The sequence below is a fragment of the Rhineura floridana genome, chromosome 3, assembly GCF_030035675.1.
Source record: "Rhineura floridana isolate rRhiFlo1 chromosome 3, rRhiFlo1.hap2, whole genome shotgun sequence".
Taxonomy (NCBI): domain Eukaryota; kingdom Metazoa; phylum Chordata; class Lepidosauria; order Squamata; family Rhineuridae; genus Rhineura; species Rhineura floridana.
The window spans coordinates 47,144,419-47,156,364 of NC_084482.1; the positions used below are offsets into that span (position 1 = coordinate 47,144,419).

Consider the following 11,946-nt stretch of genomic DNA (forward strand, 5'->3'; position numbering starts at 1 on the left):
GAGTAAGTTACATAGCAGTTTTTTCATCTGTCCATACTGAGCATTAAGTCTGTGGGTTTAACTTTCCTTTTCTGTTAGTGACATACCTTTTGGTTATTGGCAGTAGCAGAAAAAACTATATTTGGGATGAGGAGTAACCATGGATGGGGGAGAAATGCAAATAGTGCACATTTAAAGCTGAATTTATCAAATTTGCACTTTCCAAACAATATGAAAATTGAAACACAGCCATCCTTTGAAAATTGATTTTTTCCTAATTTTATGATGCAGTTCTCCAAACAAGCAGTGTTTACAAAAAATGCATATAATAGGGGAAATGACAGCCTGTGTGGTGTAGTGGTTAAGGTGCTGGACTACGACCTGGGAGACCAGGGTTCGAATCCCCCCACAGCCATGAAGCTCACTGGGTGACCTTGAGCCAGTCACTACCTCTCAGCCTCAGAGGAAGGCAATGGTAAACCCCCTCTGAATACCGCTTACCATGAAAACCCTATTCAGGTACCCAGTTCCTGCAGGAGGAAGGGGACCACCACCGCCCAGGAAAGAAGGAGAGCTGTTTGCTGCTGCTGTCTGTCTGCCTGCCTCCCAGCTTGATTACTTGCTGCTGCTGCTGCTGCTGCTGCTGCCGCTGCCGCTGCCGCCACCACCACCACCCTCTCCCTGTTGGACTTCTGCTCTGCAGGGGTCACGCCTTGCAGGACCAGGCCCCCAGGTACTCAGCCAGCTGTTGCTGATAGTGTCCACCTGTCCCTTCCCTGGAGGGGATACATAAGCTGGCTGGCTGAGATGGCTTGGGAGACCCAGTGCCTGCAGGGGGAAGGAGACCACCACCGCCCAGAGAAGAAGGAGAGCCGTTTGCCTGCCTGCCTGCCTGCCTGCCTGCCTGCCTGCCTGCCTGCCTGCCTGCCTGCCTGCCTGCCTGCCTGCCTGCCTGCCTGCCTGCCTGCCTGCCTGCCTGCCTGCCTGCCTGCCTGCCTGCCTGCCTGCCTGCCTGCCTGCCTGCCTGCCTGCCTGCCTGCCTGTACTCGGCTACCACCACCACCCTCTTCCTGTTGGACTTCTGCTCTGCAGGGCTCACGTCTTGCAGGACCAGGCCCCCAGGTACTTAGCCAGCTTTTGCTGATATTGTCTACCTGTCCCTTCCCTGGAGGGGTTACATAAGCCGGCTGGCTGAGGTGGCTCCTGCTTTGCAGATTGCCTGGCTTTTTGTGGGTCTTGAGTCACATGCCTGGGAGAGAGGACTCAGAGCCAAGTGGGGAGAACTGAGGGGCCCCAATCAGTGTAGTGACGGGTAGAGGGAGATATGGTGTTGTGAGGTGGACTTGCCAGGTAAAGGGAACGTGGCCCAGGCAGTTAATCACTGTTCCTTGTTCCTGTCCTCACCACACCTGCAGGTTTCTTGGTTGCCCTATCAGCCGGCTCCCAGACCTCCAGATGCTGCTCCTAAATGCCAGATGGGTGCACAATATGGTATCCCGCATTCACGATTTAATTGTGGATGAGTCAGCTGATCTGGCATGTATAACCAAGACCTGGGTGGGTGAGCAGGGAGGAGTCAGTCTCTCCCAGCTACATCCGCCAGGGTACCTGGTTCAGCATCAGGGTAGACCTGAGGGTTGGGAAGGGGGGTTTCTGTGGTCTATAGGAGCTCCATCTCCTTCTGCAAGCACCCTGTCCATGTGACTACTGGTCTGGAGTGTTTACACCTTGTGTTGGGTCAGCGGGACAGACTGGGGATTCTGTTGGTGTACCACCCACCCTGCTGCCCAACAGACTCCCTACCTGAGCTGATGGAGGTGGTCTTGGGTGTACTGTTGAGATCCCCCAGACTGTTGGTTCTGGGGGATGTCAACATCCATGCTGAGGCCACCTTATCCGGGGTGGCTCAGGGTTTCATGGTCGCCATGACAAACCATGGGACTGTCCCAATATGCCATTGGCCCAACACATGTAGCAGGGCATATTCTAGACTTGGGTTTTGCAACTGGACATGGAGTTGGTGATCTGAATGTGGGGGCCCTTACATCAGTCCCTCTGTCATGGACAGATCACTGCTTACTGAAGTTTAGATTTACAGCGGCCTTTTCCCTCTGCAAGAGTGGGGGACCGATTAAGTTGGTCTGCCCCCAGAGATGAATAGATCCGGATGGTTTCCAAAGGGCTCTGGGGAGTTTTCCCGCTGATAGGGTTGGTGCTCCCATCCAAACCCTGGTTGAACTGTGGAATACAGAAATGACCCGGGTGGTTGACATGCTTGCTCCTGAGCGCCCTCTCCTGTTTAGAGCTTGTACAGCTCCATGGTATACCCTAGACCTGAGAGCGATGAAACAATATAGGAGACAACTTGAGTGCAGATGGAGATGAACTCCTGGTGGATGCAGTTACACACTGGTAATTGCCTATGGTAAGCTGTATTTAGGGGCAGTGAGGGCAGCAAAACAACAATACTTTGCTGCCACTATCAAATCATCAACCTGCCACCCAACGGAGCTCTTCAGAATTGTCCGGGGACTATTACATGCAGACCCCAAGGAGATCCATCTGAGGCCAGCTGTAATGAATTTGCTAGGCACTTCCAGGATAAAATCTTTAGCATCCTCCAGGACTTAGACTCCAGTGCTATAGCAAGTGAATCAAGCGAGGTATCCAGAGCACAGCCTTGTCACGATTTCTTGGATGAGTTTCAGTTGGTACAGCTTAAGGATGTTGACAAGGTGCTTGGACAGGTTCATGTAACCACTTCTGTGTTGGATCCTTGCCCTTCTTGGCTAATAAAAACTAGCAGGGATGGAACAGCTGGCTGGGCCAGGGAAGTGATTAATGCCTGCGAGAGGGGGTGATCCCTGGCTGCCTGAAAGAGATGGTAGTGAGACCTCTCCTGAGGAGACCCTCCCTGGACCCAGAAAATCTTAATAACTATAGGCCGGTAGCAAATGTTCCATTCCTGGGCAAGGTCCTTGAACGAATGGTTGCGGGCCAGCTCCAGACAATCTTGGATGAGACTGATTATCTGGATCCATTTCAGTCAGGTTTCAGGCCTGGTTTTGGCATGGAAACAGCCTTGGTCGCCCTGTATGATGACCTTTGTCGGGAGAGAGACAGGGGAAGTGTGACTCTGTTGATTCACCTTGATCTCTCAGTGGCTTTTGATACCATCGACCAGGGTATCCTTCTGGGATGACTGGATGAGTTGGAAGTGGGAGGTGCATGGCAGTGGTTCTGCTCTTACTTGGTGGGTCGGCTCAAGAAGGTGGTGCTTGGGGAACATTGCTCAGCACCTTGGATTCTCCAGTATGCGGTTCCACAAGGGTCAGTTCTGTCCCCCATGCTGTTCAACATCTACATGAAACCATTGGGTGTGGTCATCCAGAGCTTTGGAGTGTGCTGCCATCAGTATGCTGATGGCACGCAGCTCTACTTCTCCTTTTCATCTTCTTCAGGTGAGGCTGTCAATGTGCTGAACCGGTGCCTGGCTGCGACAATGGACTAAATGAAGTCTAATAAATTGAGGCTCAATCCAGACAAGACTGAGATGCTGCTAGTGGGTGGTTCTTCTGACCAGATGGTGGATGTTGAACCTATTCTGGATGGGGTTGCACTTCCCCTGAAGGAGCAGGTTCGTAGCTTAGGGGTTCTCCTAAAACCATCTCTGTCACTTGAGGCTCAGGTAGCGTCGGTGGCATGGAGTGCCTTCTACCAACTTCGGTTGGTGGCCCAACTACGTCCCTATCTGGACAGGGATAACCTGGCTTCAGTTGTCCATGCTCTGGTAACCTCCAAGTTAGATTACTGTAATGCACTCTACATGGGGGTGCCTTTGAAGACTGTTTGGAAACTGCAGCTTGTGCAAAATGCAGTGGCCAGATTGGTAACAGGGACCAGATGGTTCAAACATATAAAACCGATTCTGGCCCACTTGCATTGGCTGCCTGTATGTTTCCGAGCTCAATTCAAAGTGCTGATTTTAACCTATAAAGCCTTACATGGCTTGGGACCACAATACCTGATGGAACGCCTCTCCCGACATGAACTCACCTGTACACTACGCTCAACATCCAAGGCCCGCCTCTGGGTGCCTATTTGGAGGGAAGCTGGGAGTCTGGCAACAAGGGAGAGGGCCTTTTCAGTGGTGCCCCCCAAATTATGGAATGATCTGTCTGATGAAGTGTGCCTGGAGCCAACACTGTTACCTTTTCAGTGCCAGGTCAAGGCCTTCCTTTTCTCCCAGGCATTTTAACATATGTTTTTAAATTGTTTTTTTTTTGAAGTGTTTTTAAATTTGTATATTTGTTTTTAATGTTTTTAATTGTTGTGAACCGCCCAGAGAGCTTTGGCTATGTGGCGGTATACAAATGTAATAAATACTACTACTACTACTACTACTACTATTCATTATTATAGATCGACTATCGGGATTGACTTGAGGGCAGTCCAATAGGGGAATGTGTGTATTAGAATAAAATAAATAACTACGCAAAGTGCTACAGAAATTTGGGGGATCCAAATGAGAAACTGAGAAACCAAAACTGACAGATCCATCCCAAGTAGTGACAAATCAGGTAGTTCATCCTACGGCTGCATCCAGATGTAGGTTTCATTGTGTTATTTTTCCTTATTATAATGCTAGTGCTTCTGTCCCAATTTCGAATGCCCCTTTCACCCTGCGGTACCTGCTGTATTATGGAATTGGTCCCCCCCCCAATCGATATACTGCCATGTCGCTCTAAATTTCATTGACACCAGTGGGCCTGGTGTGGCGCAACAGCGGATGTCATCAGACATGTCAAACCCTCCGCTCTTTATACACATGCACACTTCTGCATGCTGTAATACTGCCCCAAATTTCATTACTTGAGTACTGGTGGTGTGATCCCAAGGAAACTGGGGAAAATAAAACGCCAAATTCCTGTGCTTTTCCAGGTTAACAGAAGTTGGAATTTTTTCTGGAAGCCATTAACATGGAAATGAGCGCAAAAATTCTACTTGATTCCTTTAGATTTCCAGAAGTGGCTTTTACATCATGTGAAAGATAACATAAAACACCAAAACACCGGTAAGGAAACATCAGGAAAATGGAATAAAGTGCTATCTGAATGCAGGCTATAACACTCATTTTTCTCTTTCTGGCCTGTGCCATTTTAGCTTCAGGTTAATTTTTAATTGATCTTTTAATTTGTAGTAATTTGCTCACAGTATTGATTGCATGAAAAAGCATTCTTAATGCAAAATAAAAATTTGATTGCAAACCTGTCCATAAGATGAGATCATCTTTTGAGGTCCTGTTATATGTCCCTCCTCCAAAAGAGATTTGGTAGGTGGCTGTGGAAATACCTGCCTGATTACTTTTAGGTGGGCAGCAAAAAAAACTTTTATTCCACATAGCTTCTAATGTTTTTTTAATCTTTTTAATTTTATTTTACCCCAAAGGTGTTTACTCTGTTCTCTTGTCTTTAATGTTTTGTTTTAATTCTCAGGTACAGCAATCCTACATCAAGGAAACCAGCATAACTCAAGTCGGCTAATGTTATTCTGGCTTAAAATATGCTAGATCCTAACTCTATCAGGAGCCCGTGGAAGAGGAGAATTCTAGCTCAGCCAGCAGCCTTTTTCTTGGCTTAAATTATGCTGGGACTGGAGGTCGCATGAATGAGTTGAATGGTTGTAGGAAATGGTGTATGTTCCTTTCCCCTCAGTCCCCCCCCGAGCACCACTTTTGGGGGACTTACGCTGGCTTTTTGCTGGTCTTGGCTGAGCCAGCTGAGCCGGGAGGGGCGAGATTTGCCAGCTCAGCCCCGGCTGAGCTGGGGTGAGTGACTTATTTTGGCATAGCCTGGCTAAGACAGGACCCAATTGACTCAGCCAGACAGCCACTGAATCCTCAGTCCGGCATAAATACCTATAGGTTTGCACCCTTACAAATTTAAAATGGATTAGTTTTTGCATTTTATTTTCTTGTAAATCACTTTGGGGGAATTTTTTGAGATTCAAAAGGCAGTATAAAAATGTTGCAATAAATGAAGATTTTTGAAACAACACCACTTTCCTATCAACACCATTTTAGCACCATGGAGGGCTGTAGAAAGTGGAGTCCCTCAAGGATCGGTATTGGGACCTGTACTTTTCAACTTGTTCATTAATGACCTAGATTTAGGAGTGAGCAGTGAAATGGCCACGTTTGCTGACGATACTAAATTGTTCAGGGTTGTTAAAACAAAAGGGATTGCGAAGAGCTCCAAAAAGACCTCTCCAAACGGAGTGAATGGGCGGAAAAATGGCAAATGCAATTCAATATAAACAAGTGTAAAATTATGCATATTGGAGCAAAAAATCTTAATTTCACATATACGCTCATGGGGTCTGAACTGGCGGTGACCGACCAGGAGAGAGACCTCGGGGTTGTAGTAGACAGCACGATGAAAATGTCGACCCAGTGTGCGGCAGCTGTGAAAAAGGCAAATTCCATGCTAGGGATAATTAGGAAAGGTATTGAAAATAAAACAGCCGATATCATAATGCCGTTGTATAAATCTATGGTGCAGCCGCATTTGGAATAATGTGTACAATTCTGGTCGCCTCATCTCAAAAAGGATATTATAGAGTTGGAAAAGGTTCAGAAGAGGGCAACCAGAATGATCAAGGGGATGGAGCGACTCCCTTACGAGGAAAGGTTGCAGCATTTGGGGCTTTTTAATTTAGAGAAAAGGTGGGTCAGAGGAAACATGATAGAAGTGTATAAAATTATGCATGGCATTGAGAAAATGGATAGAGAAAAGTTTTTCTCCCTCATAATACTAGAACTCGTGGACATTCAAAGAAGCTGAATGTTGGAAGATTCAGGACAGACAAAAGGAAGTACTTCTTTACTCAGTGCATAGTCAAACTATGGAATTCACTCCCACAAGATGCAGTAATGGCCACCTGCTTGGATGGCATTAAAAGATGATTAGACAAATTCATGGAGGACAGGGCTATCAATGGCTACTAGCCATGATGGCTGTGCTCTGTCACCCTAGTCAGAGGCAGCATGCTTCTGAAAACCAGTTGCCGGAAGCCTCAGGAGGGGAGAGTGTTCTTGCACTCGGGTCCTGCTTGCGGGCTTCCCCCAGGCACCTGGTTGGCCACTGTGAGAACAGGATGCTGGACTAGATGGGCCACTGGCCTGATCCAGCAGGCTCTTCTTATGTTCTTATGTAGCAGTGTATTTATTGCCCACAACAACTGTTAAGCTTGTATTAAAATACTTTTTAGGCTCCATTTTTTTTAAAAAAAAACCTTACTAAAGTAATTAATATCACTAAAATGACTGGCTTGCATTCTTTTACAAAAACATTAATCTATGTCAGGCATCTTGCATGCTTTTGGAGTAGCGCCTGTGTAATTCCAAAATAGTAGGTCAGATGATTTCTGCTCTGGTTTCTTATTGTCAAAATTTTTTACTAACAGTGATGAACATTTACACAGCCCATGTCTATGCATCTTTACTCCTATCTAGTTCAGTACTTGAATTGTAAGAATTGTAGCTGCATAGATCCTAGGGAGCAATGTTTTAAAGACATGTCTAACTTCTTCCTCCTGATTAGCACGAGGCATAGCATGACCTTTCATTATAAAGTTAATTTGCAGGACAGTAGGACCGTTGTATAATTAGAAATAGACATGACCTGTAAAGGTCAGCCTTGGTTCTTAGTGCCTTCCAAACTCTAGTGGAATTTTTATAGCAAAAGTTTTGGATCCAGCCTTGTAGAATCACAGACTTCCTTTGTCCAGCGTGTATCAATCTGTTGTGTCTGTCAATGAAAGGAACAGATTATCCATATCTCTTCTCTAAGTGCCTTCGAAGTATGCTGTTCCCCTGCCATTCTCCCTGAGGCCACAGCTTTCATTTGTGAATGTGTAATCAATAAAATAGGACTGCATCTGCCTCTGGTGGGGGAAACACCAAACAGACACCAGCCAGTCTGGAATCAGCTGTTTCCTTGCCTTTGATCTAGTGCAACAAGGCTGCTGAAAAGCCCCAGAGGGCTGCGTCTCTGTCTCCCATGCTGTCCCCATCACGCTGATAACTCCACCAAGGCCTATTGTGGCATTGTGTTTGTGGAAGGAATCACCTATCACACTGAAAGTCTGCAACCTTCTCTTTCCAGCAGGAGACTCTTTGATGCAGTGACAATGGTAATTAGAGTCTAATTGAGTGATTAACAACTCAAAGAGTTCATAGCTTTCATGACATAATCAATATTGCAAGGAAACCCATTGCTGAATTGGTCTCTAGTATGTCACTGCAGGACACATATAAGGGATCCTATTTCTCAGCAAGACAAAATTGGATCTTTTTCTTCAGTTTGCTATTTTCCCTTCATGGCTTACTTCTTTAAAGGAATATAGCCAATATTTTTGTAAGTCCCTTTCAGAAGAAACAGACCATGGAAGCAGTATAGATGCCTTTTACTACCATTCCCAGAACCACTCTGTTAGTCACAGTCAATTTATTTGCATGCTGCATTTCCACAAATACATTTCACTCAAAGTGGTTCACATGATGGATAATTACAGTAACTGTAATAATAATACATTAAAATATAACATTGCCAATTCAACAATCACAGTTCATTTAAAACATACAAAATGAGTGTAAAACATACCCATAAACTAGTTAGCAATACTCAATACCAATAAAATCAATATTATACCCACATTAAGTAATTAATTTAAATGGAAATGGACTGCCTTCAAATCGATCCTGACTTATGGTGACCTTGTGAATAGGGTGTTCATGGTAAGTGGTATTCAGAGGTGGTTTACCATTGCCTTCCTCTGAGGCTGAGAGGCAGTGACTGGCCCAAGGTCACCCAGTGAGTTTCATGGCTGTGTAGGGATTCGAACCCTGGTCTCCCAGGTCCTAGTCCAACACCTTAACTGCTACACCACACTGGCTCTAAATTAATTTAACAGTTCATAATTAAATAACCTAGCAATAGGGTATACCTCCCACATTAGGCTAGCAGGAAAGATAAAGAAAAAAAGATAAAGCAAAACAAGATGTTTCAGAGAGTCCAGCCTCAATCAACTGAAAGATACCCTCCTCTCACCACGGTCCCTTGTCCTATGGCAAGAAAGGGCACTCTCAGGTCTACCACTCTCATGGGAACACGAAAGCTGCCTTGAACTAAGTCAGATCATTGGTCCATCTAGCTCATTCCTGTCTACTCTGACTGGCAGTGGCTTTCCAGGAATACAGACAGGGGCTTCTCCCAGTACTAACTAGAGATGCTGAGGAATGATCCTGGGACCTTTGGCATGCAAAGCATGTGCTCTATCACTGAGACACAGCTCTTCTTTCCTGGCTGACAGTGGAGCACCAAGATGGCCAACGCCTCTCCCCAGGCAGATGTCCTTGCAACTTGACATCACTCTGTTGACACCAACTTATTCATGAATATCTCAGTTTCCTTAGAGTATAAAGACATGAAATTCATGCAAGCAATGAAAAACTATCAAAGCTCACCTTACCTCACTGCTGTTGCTCTGCCCCATTCCCATTCCAATGAGCACTGTCCTGCACCCGGGAGGGCGCCACTAACTCTACCCTCCCTTATGAGTCACCATTGCTCCTCCCCTTTGTCACTCTTCCGTTCATCAGCTGGTACCTTCATCCATAAGCTCATTAGAACCACAGGCCTGGCATAAGTAAACTTCAGCAGACACAGGATGTCCGGCCACCAATGTGAATGCAAAGTGCTCACCATATGCTATTGATCTGCAGGAAAATACTAGGTGGGGGATGGTGGTGTAATTGCAAAGAGAGGTAGACTCTTCCAAGTTTAATTTCACACTTAGAGTATTGGTTCTTCAGCAGTGGGTTGTGTCCTTTTCTATGGTGGGTTGCATTTAATACAGATTTAGGGCACAATCCAACTTGCATTTACACTGAGCTGAGGGGAGTTGGATGCTGCAGATCTCCAGCTGAGCCGGCTGGGTCCTGGCTCAGCTGGGCTATGCCATCATAAGTCCCTCTGCCCAGCTCATCTGGGACCCAGTTGGCTCAGCTGAGACCGGTACACATGGAGCCAGTGGAAGCTTACGTCAGGCCTGGAAAACTGGCATGTCAGGGAGGGGCTGAAGTGAAGGGACTTAGGCCACATCCAACGTCTATTCAGAGCGTTCCTGCAGGTCCCAATTCAGGTAAAAGTTATGCCAGCAAAAAGGTCGGTCTAACAAAATAAATAGAATAAAGTCAATGGAGAGGGCTTACTCCTCAGTAGGGGCATTTGGGAAAGCAGGCTTATATTTTTTGGTCCCATAGCTCCCAGCTGAGCTGGTGTTCAGCCAACCTGGAGGGTCCTGAATGGCAGTTGGATGCAGCGGAAATTTACACCGGCGTCTCTTGCTCCAGCACAACTTATGCTGGCTTCCCCCAAGTTAGATTGCTCTGTCCTTGTAGTTGTGTTGGAATTTTTATGATGAAGGGCCTCCTTTCTTTGTATATTGGTTAAAACCAGGGGGAGGACTTTTGCCAAAAGGCATTACAGCAGTAAATGCTCGGGTGGGGGGAGGATTTTTGTTGTCATACATGTTTAAATTCACTGTAATCCAATGAGACCATGTGGGATGGAGCAGGATAAGAATCCAAATAAATAAATGCAAACTGCAAATTCATGGCGTTGGGAAGGGCACAGAAGTATATGTGATGCATAGTGCAGAGAATGCTGTGCTTAGCTGTCATTGCTGCTTGCTACAGTTTTCAGCTCAGCTCACCTTTTAATTCTTTAATTGCTGCTTTCATGTTCTTTTCGTTGAACCTTTGAGGGTTTTTTTTGTTTTGTTTTAATATTGTTTTCCCCTCCTTTTTGCATGATGACCTGAAAGCATTTGCTACTGGGTGTCAACCTCAGTCAATAAATAGATAAATAATCATGGGAGCAATTCTGATCTAAAGCCCTGTCCCATGATGTTCTTTGGGTGGCCTTGGCTCATGGTTTGTCAGCCTAACCTACCACCCAATGGATTTGTGGGGAGAGGATAGCTGAGATAAGGATTATAAAGTGCTATAGAAATGATAAATAACCATGAAATATGGTGGCTGTTTAATTCTCAATAAATTGGATTCCCCACCCCGACTTAAAAACGTGTCCCATATCATTTTGAATCCAGCAGGTTCTGCATATTTCATAAGCTGCTATGTCACCATGACTGTATCTAAGCTATATTAAATCCTTTCCTCCCCCACCCCAGAATAACAGTATGGGTCAAAATTCACAACCCTTCACCAACTTGTCAGAGAGAATGTATTAAAAATAGAAGGCCCTGGTGAAGAAGGCCTGCTTCGTGTAGCTGCCAATGTAAAATTGTGTGTGTGGCTTCAGCTTGTTTGGCACAGGGAAATCTAGAGTAACTTGAGAAGTCATTACAAGAGAAGTACAGGACTCTTGCCATCCTCTAATGGCTTTCTTACAGATCAAAATGGAAAATTTACAAGAAAAGTCTTAAAGAAAATGACAGGAAAATCTCAGAAGATAACAGAATTGGACATGGAGATTAATGGAAACCTTGGATTTTCTAATCCACAGTGATTAATAACTTGGCATTTCGAGATCCTTCATTTCCATTGGAGTCAGGAAAGGATCAGCTCTGGCTTCTAGTGTTTTAAATCAAGGCAAAACTCACTTTACACAGCCCAACTGGCCTAGAAATCTCTTCATTCAAATGAAGTTGTTCTTAGTTGGGATAGGAGGAAATGCCATTTGTGTCATGGAGACATATCTTTCTCTAGCTGGGTAAGTCCCTAATGCTCAACAATTATTTGTTTTTGACTGGCATTTCCAAAGCTGAGGTGCTAGTCATTAAAGATGGGGGCAATAATTCAAAACAGGTAAGCCCTCACTGGAATCAAGTTTCTCCATCAATTTGAGCACAACCCCCACCCCCCTTTCAAGCAGGGCTTGAATC

At 45.5% G+C, this 11,946-nt stretch overlaps 1 long non-coding RNA gene across 1 annotated transcript; it reads left to right on the forward strand.

Annotated features, from left to right (window-relative positions):
• The first annotated feature begins 804 nt into the window (after positions 1-804).
• Positions 805-6,080, forward strand: LOC133382113 (uncharacterized). Its single transcript, XR_009761795.1, has 3 exons — positions 805-1,101; positions 4,921-5,053; positions 5,475-6,080. It is a non-coding gene; the product is annotated as an uncharacterized LOC133382113 (long non-coding RNA).
• The last annotated feature ends 5,866 nt before the right edge of the window (positions 6,081-11,946 follow it).